Consider the following 13,234-nt stretch of genomic DNA (forward strand, 5'->3'; position numbering starts at 1 on the left):
ATGATTCATTAGGGTGTCCTAATAATTTTATGAGAAATTCTTACAACACTCATAGCAGTTGTATCTAAATCAACTAGACAACATTTTTAAGATAAAGTCATAAAGATTCAATTCATGTAACTTCATATCAATTGAATTAAATGTTTTCTAAACCATTTGAATGAGGCTAATAATTAAGAAATACATTTTCTTTTTGTGCATAAATCAACAACACAAAATGCTTAAGTTAGGTTAAAAAATATTCAATTCATGTACCTTCATACATAAATTAAATTAAATATCTTTTTAATCACTTGGTTGGAGCTAATAATTAAGCAATATCTTTTTTCAAATTTGTGTGGCAAGGACTCCCTGCCATGCCTCACTGGTTAAATAAATATAATATTATTTAATATTCCATAATTATCTTTTTACCATACTTGTGACTTATTATTATAAGTGTTGTAATATTAATAATAATTCAATTTTTTTGAGGTGGTATTGGTATTGCTTTGTTTTTTACCTAATTATTTAGTAGCTTCTCATTTGTTTAACATTATGAATTGAATTTTATTCATTTTTATTGATATTTCAAATTGTTTATTTGTAATATTGTTGGCTCAAATCTTAGTATTGCAACATTTACACAACACAATGTCATATCTACTTGTACCATGCTTTTTAGATACTTTTAGATTTTTTATTCTTAAGCTTCTTAAGAAACCACCAATAATTAAAATCCTTGAAAATAACTCATACTCACCTACTGTAAATTACTACCCACCATAATTTAACCAAGTATTTCCATAAAAATATATACACTTACCACAATTTGTTACTTCCCAGAATTATTTATGTTTACCTCAACACTTTAATAAGTGCCAATAAGAATGTAAATATGCATAGTTTTTAGTAGCTAGTGCCCACCGAAATTTATGCAAGTCTAACCATTTATTAATTAAAATGTAACTTAATTATTTTATGATATATTTTTTTATATAATCAATAATATCAATAAACAAGTTCAAAATTAATAAATATTGTTAGTTATGTTTAAAATTTTATTATTCTAATTAAATAACTTTATTAGTAACCCAATACAATGGGATAAACTCATTAATAATTAAGTGAAAATCCATTGAAAACATATTTTATTTAATACATACTAAAAATAGTTAAACAATAAATATTTACTTAATTATTATATATTTATTTTAAAATTAAAAATTACTCATTTATATGAGCTTAATCACAAAATTTATTTTAAGTGGATGAAAATGAAATGAATTTTAATAAGTAAATTAAATTATAATAAATCAAATTATATAATTTTACTTAATATCAACAATAAATTAGTAAAAAAATATTACTAATAAATAAAATTTGTTATTGATTCAAACAACAAATACCTAATTAAATAAAGCAACTCCATTTTTAATATTTATATATTCTTTAAGGAATATATTCAACTATCCTTCACCAAGAACAACTACTCTTATATATATATATATATATATATATATATATTACAAAAAAAAATTAAAACCTTTTATACAAACTATTAATAATAAATTAAAATGGTTATTAATTCAAACAACAACTAAGTTAATAAAACAACATCATTTGTAATATATATATATATATATATTTGAGGAATGTATTCAACTATATTTCCGAAGGACAACTACTCTCATATATATATGCTTTACACACAAAAAAAATCTGAAACTTTCTAGACAACTTTCTCAACAAAGAAATTATCACTAGCACAAGTTTGGGAGGGTAGGGTAGTCCCTGCCACTTATGTGGATGTTATTTTTTAAAGAAAATTGGAAATTGGTATATGAAGTGGAAAAGTTAATTACATAAGGGATAAAGACTTGCATATATTATTTGTGGGTACTAGCCACTACTAAGTTTGCAAAATTACACTTTTGCTCCTACATGTTAAAATGTTGAAGAAAACATAAATAATTTTAAGAAGTAACTACTATGTTTGTATATTTACATTTGTATTCCTACATGTTAAACCATTTCAGTTTTTATACAAATATTTCCTTAAATTATGGTGGGAAATAATGATCATAGATAGATTATTAATTAATTTCAAAGATTTTAGTTTAGGTAGTTTTCTATGAAACTTAAAAATGAAAAAGCATTGCACATATATTTAAAAATCATGACAACAGAAAGATAACATCAATTAGGAATGAACATGAGGACCACATTTAAAAATTATGGCAATATGATATCAATGAGGAATAACCATGAGGATCTCTAGATGAGAAGGTAAATATAAATATGAGAAAGAGTAATTTGTCCTATTGCTTCTCATGATTGTATAAGAAGGTGACTAGACAAAAGTTAATGTCTTAGTGAGCACTAAAATAGGAAAAAATATAATTAGGGTAAATTTTTTCCCTTACTCTATTGTAACTTTTTCAAAATTTCCATAGAAAGATGAGTAGTAAAACTGGTTTTTACTAATTTATATTTTATTTTGGTTCCTTTTCAAAATTTACATAAAAAGATAAATAGTAAAACTAGTTTTTACTAATTTATATTTTATTTTGATTTAGAATATTTCTAAAATCATATTTTTTTTAAATGAATGGCTATTTAAGAAATCAAAATAGTGAAATGGTGAATCTTCATCAACAACATGAGCATCTACACCTAAAGTTCATGGAGCTCCAAAAAAATATTAGGAAAAATGAGCGTTTGTCAAAATGCATCCATCAACTTGAGCACTCCATCACTAGATAAGTTGTCATATGTAAATGAGCCAGCCTAGCACATGTAAAAACGGAGCCCATTTTTTGTTTTTCATATGAATTCCATGAAAAAATTGGGCTCGTTAGGAGAGATCAAATTGGGCTAGTTAGGAAAGATCACACGAACATTTTGGCAAAATTGGATGAATAGTGATGTATTTAGGTTCATCAAATGTGTCTCAAATGTAAATTTAATATAAAAATTATTATTTTAGTTAATAAAAAGACAATGATAACTATGAGGATGATGATTATATTTTAATGTCTATTTTAAATAATCTTATTTTATATTAACTTGAATATTTTAATGTTTATTTTAAATAATTTTAGTTTATATCAATTTGATAGAAGTAATTAAAAAGTTAAAAGTTTCAACCATTTTCAAATAAGAAAAGATGTGTAAGTCATTAGGTTCTTAATATGATGTTGATATGTAGTACAAATATATCAAATTTATTGAGATATAAAACTCTTTCATAATAGAACCCTTAGAAAACTAGAATATGAACAACCAACAATTACTTTTAGTAGCATTTACTTTACTTACTTTTCTTGTTTCCTATAAAATTCCGTAACTTAATTTGGTATAGACTCGTAAAGGAGTATAGGAATGTATGATGTGATTATTAATGACTTGTTAAATAGTGTTTAGTTAAAGAGATGACGGGGAATACTTGATCAAGAAGATCTTAGACAGTTACTTCCTCCCTCGAGGGATTAAGGAGAAATCCCTCCGTTGGGAAACTCACGGGCAAGGAAGAAGAAGTCTCTAACACTACATTGTTAAGAGCTGCAAGGGCTTTGTAGTGCTCGTGGCAACGAGTGAAACCCTGAATGAACATTCTCGGCTGGCCGAGGGTCTTGAGGTCTACAATGGTTACTGTCTTTAATCACTCTGGAAGCTAGGAGGCTTGGGGGAGACGTCGAGGTTATTGTGAGTCTCACACGTTAGCTGGTGAAGATTCTGGTTCCCCATAAACACCTCCAGCAACTCTGTGACACATAAGTTTATACTATTTATTTATGGTGTTTGTTGGACAATCTCGAAGTGAGTGATTATTTTGAATAGAATCTAGATTTATTAGGAATTCTAAAGATATATATTAAAGGTAGTACTAGGAGAATCAAAATTACAATAATTAGTCATTTCAAACCCTAGAAAAGGTTTACCTTGGAAAGTTTGCTCGAAACGAATGGTGAGAATATGCGTGTAAAAACCTGTCCAACGAGAGCTAAGTAAGTTAACCAGGGTTTCACCATGGAAAAATGAAACTCTAGAGAAACATAAAAGTATACCTGAAATGATGAATGTATGATGTGACCCTTCTATTTATGAGGAATGTATGATGTGACTTGTTAAATAGTTTTAGTTAAATAGTGATTATTAATGACTTGTTAAATAGATAGAAACATGGAAAAGATACAAAAGATGATTGAAGAATTCAATAAGGATTCGAGCGAGGACCTGGGAGCAGAGTAATGACGCTGCTACGAGAGGGTTGCATAACGACGAGATCGACAACGGACAAGGGTGTAATCGATTACCTCCAACCATTCTTTGCAATTACCACCGTTTGATGGAAGTTGTGATGCGTGTCTGAGAACGATGAAGCTAGTTGTGGAAGGTATTGAAACTCAGGAATACCAAATAAAGTTCACCCGGAAAACTCGGAATACCAAATAAAATTCACCGGGAGAAAATATAGAAAACTCTTAACTATGGTGAGGTGGTTGATTAATGAAGACCGTAAACCCAATTAACTATGCTTTGAATGCTATGAAAGGATCCAATGATATATTTGTGATAATATTTAGCATTAAGCTAATCCCCTCCATCATAACCAAGTCTTTGAACCCAAAATACATCACTTTTAAACTAATGCTACATATGTACTGATTTGAAATGTATAAAGGGGATGGTGTGAAACCTAAATACGTGACGTGGCCAAATGTATTGGGACATAATTTGTGACCGTATTGAATAAATACTTGAAAGTTAGACATTATAACTATATTCAATATGTTTTTCTTTTAAATATATATCTATATATATATATAGTTATTTGTTTTACTATTTTTTTTTTTTGGATATTAGAAGATGTCTCATCTAGGTTGTATTAGATTCTAGTTGAAACACCCAGGCTAGGTTTGAGCAAATAATTAACAAATTCCCATGTTGTGATCATAAAGAGAGAGATAGATTAGAGAGAGCAAAGAGTGAAGGAAAATAAACATGATGGATAGTGGAGCTAGAAGTACATGGCCCATACGACTGTCAATACAATCACGCCCTATACGTGGTGCAAGAGCTAAACTCGAGGTGCAAGTGTAGCTGGAATGAAATCATCAAAATCCAACTACTATGCTAATAGAAAATATTCAATGGTTGAGAACCAAGATGGCCAATCTACGGGCAGATAATGAGAAATTAATGTGAGATTAGGAGTGAATAATTAAGAGCTTGTCAAATAGCCAAAATCATAGATACTCAATACCTAGCTCTAGTAATGAAGAATGGAACGAGGAGCTAAGGGAGGGAAGTGAGAATGCACTCGAGGGGAGCCATACGCAGTGTTTGGAGAAGGATAAGGGTGTAAATGAGGAAGAATATAATAATGCATCAGAGCATGAAAAGAATAAGAAACAAAAGACCAAGTTAAAAGGGGAATTCAAAAAAATAAAACCTCCAAATTTTTATGGAGAAATGGAGGAAGCTACTGAAGCTTGGTTGATTAACATCAACAAATATTTTCATATTTATGAATATGATGACAATCTGAAAGCAAGATTGGCAATTTACCAGCTTCAAAGCAAGCCTACATTGTGGTGGGAAGAAGTTAAGGGGTGTATGAAATGGGGATATTTCGAGAAATATTTTAAAGAAAAATAATTGAATGAATGATTTTATGATGATAAGGCAAAGGAGTGTCATGATCTTCGATTGGGACAACTTTCTATGGATGAGTTTTTAGCCAAATTCAAATCTTTGTTGAGGTATGTACCTTATGTTCGGGAGGAAAAGGAAAAAATGCAACACTCTAATCTCCTAAGGACGAAGCTCTTTTTAGAGGTTTGGGTAGTCAAATTTAGTTTAGCACAAATTATGACCCATAAAATCACGGACAAACAAAGCAAATGAATCAAGTGTTGGAGGATATGATACGGATGTATGTGAGGCAGTAATGTAATAAATGGGAAGAGTATCTCCACGTGGTGGAATTTTCCTATAAGAACAGTTATCACGAATCCTTAAAACTAAGTCCCTTCAACGTTCTCTCCAAAAGGAAATGAAAAAGACCCATCACCTCGAACAACCCAGAGGACGGACTAATGTTGTGGCCTAACATGTTAGAAACGGAAACCACCATGAAGAAAATTCAGCAGAATCTAAAAGCCACTCAAGACATGCAGAAGGCATTTATAGATAGAAAAATAAATTATGAAGAGTTTCTCATATGGGATCACATGTATGTTCGAGTAAGACCTCAGAAAAGTATCCTGCAATGGAAAGGATGTGCGAAATTAGCTCCTAGATATTATGGAGCCTTCCAAATATTAGAGAGAATTGGGCATGATGCTTACCAACTAGCACTGCCCAGCCATATATGGGTCCATAATGTGTTCCATGTATCCTTATTAAAAAATTATGTATATGATTGTAAAAATATCATTAAATTGCAAGAATTATAGGTAAGAGTTTAGTTAATTAATTATTTACAAGGTTAAATTTGATTATTAAATAGTAAGTCATTAATACTATTGTGTACTATGACATAGGAGGAACTAGATGGAGAGATTCTAGTAGAGCCTTTTTGTATCCTTTATTGCAGAGAAACCATGTCACAGAAGAGAGCCATCACCCAGGTTAAAGTGCAGTGGAAGCACTTCAGCTCGGAAGAGGCTACCTAGGAAGAAGAAATTTTGATGCAAGGATCATATCCTCACCTGTTCCAAGGACATGATTAAACACCGGGGATGGAGTTTCGCAAGGGGGGAGAGATGAAACAACCTTGAGCATATGAACATCCAACAATTACTTATATTGCCTTTTACTTTACTTACTTTTATTGTTTCATATCAAACTTAGGAACATAATTTGATTAAGACTCATTGTCGTGAAGTAAAATTATAAGTGTGGACACGAACAAATTCCTCTAGCCCGATAATGGGTCTAGCCACAATAGATACATTCTATGGAAGATTTCCTTATATTAGAATCGATCAAGAGGGCCTACCTCTTGGTTGCTTATCCTACTTGATGATGTCCTCGTGCTCACTCTAGCAATCTATCGCTTCCTTCTTCAAGCTTCTGAGACAAGCAAACAATAACAACACACAAACATAATAATAGACAAGTTCAAATTCAACCTACTTAATGAGTCAAGAAGCATTAAGACAAGAATATGTAATATTACAAAACATGTAGGAAATCAGTCAATGGTTGGAGATGTTAATATCAAATAGAGATTACAACCATTCGTCTTGATGTCGCAGTCTTCCTCTCACAAGACCAGGTTCCCCCACGCTTCTTTTAGCACTTCATGATGGCTTCAAAAAACAATAGTTTAAAGACTCTTACCTTTAGGCTTCACTCTAAACCAAACACACTTCTCCCTTACACAACTAGATGGCTACAACTAGTAATAACTTGCTTGTCTAATTTTGATTCTGGGTAAAAGCATGTTAATGTGTCTCATTATATGGCAAAAGCAAAAAAGTACTCAAATGAGAAAAGATAAAAAAAAATTAATATAAAAATATCAATTAAATGAGTTGAGTTTCATACCTGTTAATTATAAAAAATAAATGCTTGAGTTTCATACTTGTTAATTATAAAAAAAAAATGCTAAATTTTAACAAAGCTAACTAACAATAAATTTTCGTAAAAGCTATAGTGAACCTATTTAATGGGTTCACAAAATATAAACAATGTTACAAAAAGTAAATACTAAATTTGTAAATAAGTCAACTCATAGTAAATATTGGTAAAAACTATGGTTAATCACTCACAAAATTAAGTAACTTTTTTAAATATGAAGGTTTAAATATGTAAAGTTAAATGAAATGCTAAAACTCTATATATATATATATATATATATATATATATATATATATATATATATAATTTCTAAACAAATAATTTTATATATTATATTTTGAATAATATAAAATATGTTATTATAATCATATTTGAAAATTTTATTATAAAAAATTTAAAATATATTTTAAAAATTTTCAAAAAATAATTTTAACATTTTGTTATATGTTATTTTCAAATTTCTATTAGAACAAATTGATTTTATAAACTTGAAAGGATAGTCTCTTGGGTCATGGCTTTATATATACAAAAAGATTATCATTTTTACTAGTATTTTAATGATCCGGATTTAAACAGGAACGCAACAAATTACAAAGATAACCATATTCACAAAGATGCAGCGGAAATAATACTTCATTTCATTAATGGAAAATACTGAAATATGCTTACAACCAGAAATGGAAATAAACCAGCTAGGGCGATGGTAGCTTATCTCTAAGAAGAGATGTGATGGTTACATGCCTCTGAACTGTGTTACAATGAGGCTCGAAGGCCTATTTATTGTTGAGAAACAATGGAAAAACCCTTAACATTCCAAAACCTAACCCTAGGAGATGAAACGCCAAACTGTGGGCCCCGTTTGGGGTAAATTGGTACATCAACTTCCCGGGGTCGTAACTTTGGCATATGATCTCCGTTTGACGTGTACAATAGCTCATTAGAAAGATCTATCCGAACACTATAATTGTTGGAATGGACCTTTGTTGCCCCCGGATTCTCAAAAAAACGTCGTTTAGGGCCTCAAAACGGCTTCGGAAGTTCAGGACCCGAAAAACTGCTAAAAATAGTAAGTTGTGCTACAATTAAGGAAACTGAAAATGCTGAGAAAGACAATGGTGGGGGTCCAGGTGGACTTGGCAGGTGGCCACCAATATCCACCTGGATCATTCCTCCCCCCTTAGGAAGCAATGGTCCCCATTGCGTTGAGCTCCTCCATGAGATGAGGAAACTTCTGCTGAACTTGTTCCCTGGTGAGCCACTTGCCCTGCTGAAGGAGTTGGCCTGCTTTGACAACTCGATACAGTTGGATATTCTGTTGGCGAGTGTTCTTGATCTGTGTGTCCATGATTCGATCAGTTGCAGCTTGTTCCATGCAATCTGGATTTAATTCTGTGGGTTTGAGCTGTTCTGCAATGTCGGATGTGTCTAGCAATGGTGGAAAGTATGGCCGAAGGCGGTCCACATTGAACACTGGGTGCAGGCCAAGGAATGGGGGAATGCTGAGCTCAAATGCATTGTCTCCCATAGCCTTAGTAATGGTGTAAGGACCATATCGGAGTGGTCTCAATTTCCGATAGGCTCCAGTAAGGCGTTCCTTTTGCAAATGCAACCAGACTTTGTCGCCCACCTGAAACTTGTGTGGCACCCGATGTTGATCATGTCGCTGCTTGTACTTGGCATTTGATTTCTCAAGAATGTCATGGACCTGCTGGCGAATATGTTGGATGTGCTCAATGAAGCTGGTGGCCTTATCTGTTTCGGACTGGACATGAGCTGAATTCATGTGAGTAGTTGCAAGTGGCATGGCCACATCAATGGGGCATAATGGCTGGAATCCCAAACCCACCTGAAAAGGGCTATGGCCAGTGGAGCTGTGAAGAGCTCGGTTGTAGCTGTGCTGAACATAGGGGAGGCTCTCGTCCCATGTGCATGGATGCTTTGAGTTGTACATGCGCAGAATGTGTACAATCATCCTATTGACAACCTTTGTCTGGCCATCAGTTTGAGGATGGAAGGTTGTGGACTTCGTGAGTTTGGTGTCCAGCATTGACCAGAGACTGGACCAAAATGTGCTAAGAAACCGACTGTCCCGATCTGAGATGATAGACTGTGGGATCCCAAAGTGCACCCAAACTCGTTCAAAGAAGAGTTTAGCAGTGGCTTCTGCTGTGATATTCTTCTTGCAGGCCACCATAATGACCATCTTCGAGAACCTGTCAACGACCACAAAAACACAATCATTTACATGCTTAGTGGAAGGAAGGCCTGACATGTAATCCATGGAGATGGATTCCCAAGGTCGACTAGGGGTAGGCAACGGGGTATAGAGGCCTTGCTTCTTAATGGTCGGTTTGGCAATGGCACAGGAAGTACATGATCGGATGTACTTCCCAACATCCTGTCGAAGATTCGGCCAATAGAAATAATTTTGCAGTACTGCCACTATTTTCTCGACCCCGAAATGCCCAGCAGCCCGACTGTAGTGTGCTTCCCAAATCATCTTGGCAGGCTCGCTTGAAGGAACACAAAGGTGACCGAGGTGGCATAATAGGGCATCCTGGAGGTGAAAATCTGCAACATGCTAACCCTCCAAGAGTGTCTGGTATGTGTGGCCGAATTCTGGGTCGCTTTTGTAGAGAAGTGGCCAATCAGAAGTCTCGTGCCCACAAGAGTTGAGCACGGTGGTCAGCGCTATGATCGGTGGTCGACTGAGGCAATCTGCAACATTATTGGTGCTGCCCTTTTTATACTTGATATTTAAGTGAAACTGTTGCAGGTATGTAGACCACTTCTGATGGCGATCATTCTGCGATTTCCCTTGGGTCTGTATGAACTACAGGGGTCGGTGGTCTGTGTGGATGACCGTTTCCTTCCCCAAAATGTAATACTTCCATTGTCGGCAGGCCTGTACAATGGAATACATCTCTTTATCATAAGTGGGGTACTTCCGGACTGTGTCTGAAAGCGTTTCACTGTGATATGCCACTGGATGTCCATGTTGAGTAAGGACTGCCCCAATAGCATAGTCAGAGGCATCTGTCTCGACCTCAAATGGTTGTTGTAAATCTGGTAATGCGAGCACTCGTGCTGTGCAGAGGCGATCCTTCAACTCCCTGAATGCCTTCTGTGGAGATTAACACCAAAAGAATTTTTCTTTCGCCCCTCCCTTGGTGACTTGACTCAAGGCCCAAGAAATATGAGAAAACCCCATCACAAACCTGCAGTAGAAGTTGGCAAGACCTAGAAAGCTGCGGAGCTCTGTTAGAGTGGCTGGAGAGGGCCAATCCCAAATGACTTGGACCTTGGCTGGATCGACATGCACCCCCTGTTCATCAATGATGTATCCCAGATACTGAACCTCGGTCATGCCAAAAGTGCATTTCTCCAAATTGGCACATAGCTTATGTTGCCGCAGTGTTTGGAGAACCTGTCGGATGTGGTGGAGGTGCTCTTCCCAACTCTGGCTGAAGATCAGAATGTCATCCAAGTATACTACTACAAAGGAGTTGGTGAATGGCCGCAAGATGTCATCCATTAGCCTCATAAAGGTTGCAGGAGCATTCGTCAATCCGAAAGGCATGACCAACCATTCGAAGAGGCCCTCCTTGGATTTGAAGGCAGTCTTCCACACATCTGAGCGTTCGATTGGTACCTGGTGATATCCTGACTTCAGATCAATCTTGCTGAAATATTTCGCCCCCTTTAGTTGGTCTAGGAGGTCATCAATCCGTGGGATTGGGTACTTATTACGGACAGTGATCTTGTTCAGCGCCCGATAGTCAATACAGAGTCTCCACGTCCCATCCTTCTTCTGTACCAACACGATCGGGCTCCCACAGGGCGATGAACTCGGACGGATGTGACCTTTCTGCAGGAGCTCCTGAATCTGCCTCTTGATTTCATTGTTCTCTAGAACGGAGCGCTGATAAATTGGTCCATTGGGTAGCGGTGCACCTGGGGTCAGATCGATGGAGTGCTTGACCTGACAGTGCAGAGGTACCCCTGCCGGGGAGGTGAAGATGTCTTCGTACTCCTCCACAATCTTGTCCATCTATAGTTGTCGTGCAGAGGGACCCCGTTTGGAGGTTGCGACCACTGTCTTCTTCTTCCCTTGAGGGCGTATCATCAGGAAAACAAATTTCCTGGTTTTGGAAATGATCTTACTGCATTGTTTTCCAGTAATCAAAGAGATGGCGGCAGGTGGTGCTACCTCTGGTATCCTGAACAACTTATTTTCCAATGAAATAATAACAACACGGTGCCTTGATTCATACACAGCATTTCGCTTCCACAAGTATGGTTGTCCTAGTAATACATCACAAACTTCAAGGGGAGCAATTTCACACAATACCTCATCCGTGAAGGGCTTGATGTTGTATGGAAGGCGACACTGCTGGCTCACGCGAAGATCTCGCCCTTGGTGAAGCCACCGAATGGTGTATGGTTGTGGACGTGTTGTGGTTGGTAAGCCCAACCGCTTCATGACCTCTGCCGAAATGAGGTTCTTTTGACTCCTGCTATCAACAATCAACTGTATCGGGGAGCCCTTTACCCACATCTGGGAGTGGAAGAGACGCTCCTCCTCCTCTGGATCTTCGGGTTCATTTTTCTGGATCTTTGCGGTAGCAACAGTGGCGCTGGGATCCGCATCAATGATCTACTTCCCTTTTTCATACCCCTTATCGGGTTCGGACTCAGAGTCAGAACATGCATCTGATTCTGAAACCTTCAGCTCAGCCACCAGTGACTGCTTGGCCCGACACTCACTTGTGTTGTGAGTGGAGCTCTTATGGAACTCGCACCATTTTCCAGTGTCCTTTCTCGGCTTCGCGGCGTTGTTCTTTGCTTGCAGCTTCGGCTGGTTGTCTTGGGCTGTCCCGCCTTGGCTCTGTCCTTCGTTCTGTGGTTTAGGGACACCTTTCCCCTGCTTTGGATTCGCAGATCCAAAGTCTCGCTTCTTTTGTTTAAACTTCTGCTCGACCTTGACGGAATATCGGTATGCTGCGCCGAGCGAGGGGATGTTTAGGAATTGTATTTCTTCCTGGATGTACTTGTGCAGGTAGCCACGGTATTTGAGTATCAAATGTTGCTCCGAATCCTTGATACCCAACTTTGTGCGAAGAGTATGGAAAAGATTGGTGAACTCCGGCACGTCTTGGTCCCTTCCCTGCCGCAACGTGGTCCACTTTATGTATTCATCCTCATAGCTTCCGACAGGGTAGTACTGCTCCTTGATGGCATCCCAGAACAAATCCCAGGTGGGTGCGGCTGAAAATAGTGAGCCAGTACTTTCATCCTTCTACTCGCAGTAGGTTTCCCACTAGTCCTTGACGTGGGGGGCTGCTTTGAGAAGAGCAAAAACAATCTTTTCCCGACTCGAAAATTCATGAACAGAAAAATAACCCTCTAGCAGATTTAACCATTTATCTACGGCATCGGCGTCTATCTGACCCTCGAATATGGGGATTTCAAAATTAACTTGTACCATAAAGGGTGTGGCATTTCCAGAGGAGCTGCTGGAAGCCGATGCGCCGCTTCTGGGTAGCCGTTGAAGGATCTGGGCAAAGCTGTCCATCATCGCGTTCCATTGTCGCTCGAGGGCTTCTTCGAGCAAGATTTTGATGGGATCTCCTGCCCCCTCGTCTTTCTTCTCGTCCGCCAT

This window comes from Pinus tabuliformis, chromosome X (assembly GCF_031772625.1).
Source record: "Pinus tabuliformis cultivar Carrire ecotype Pingquan chromosome X, CPIR1, whole genome shotgun sequence".
Lineage (NCBI taxonomy): Eukaryota > Viridiplantae > Streptophyta > Pinopsida > Pinales > Pinaceae > Pinus > Pinus tabuliformis.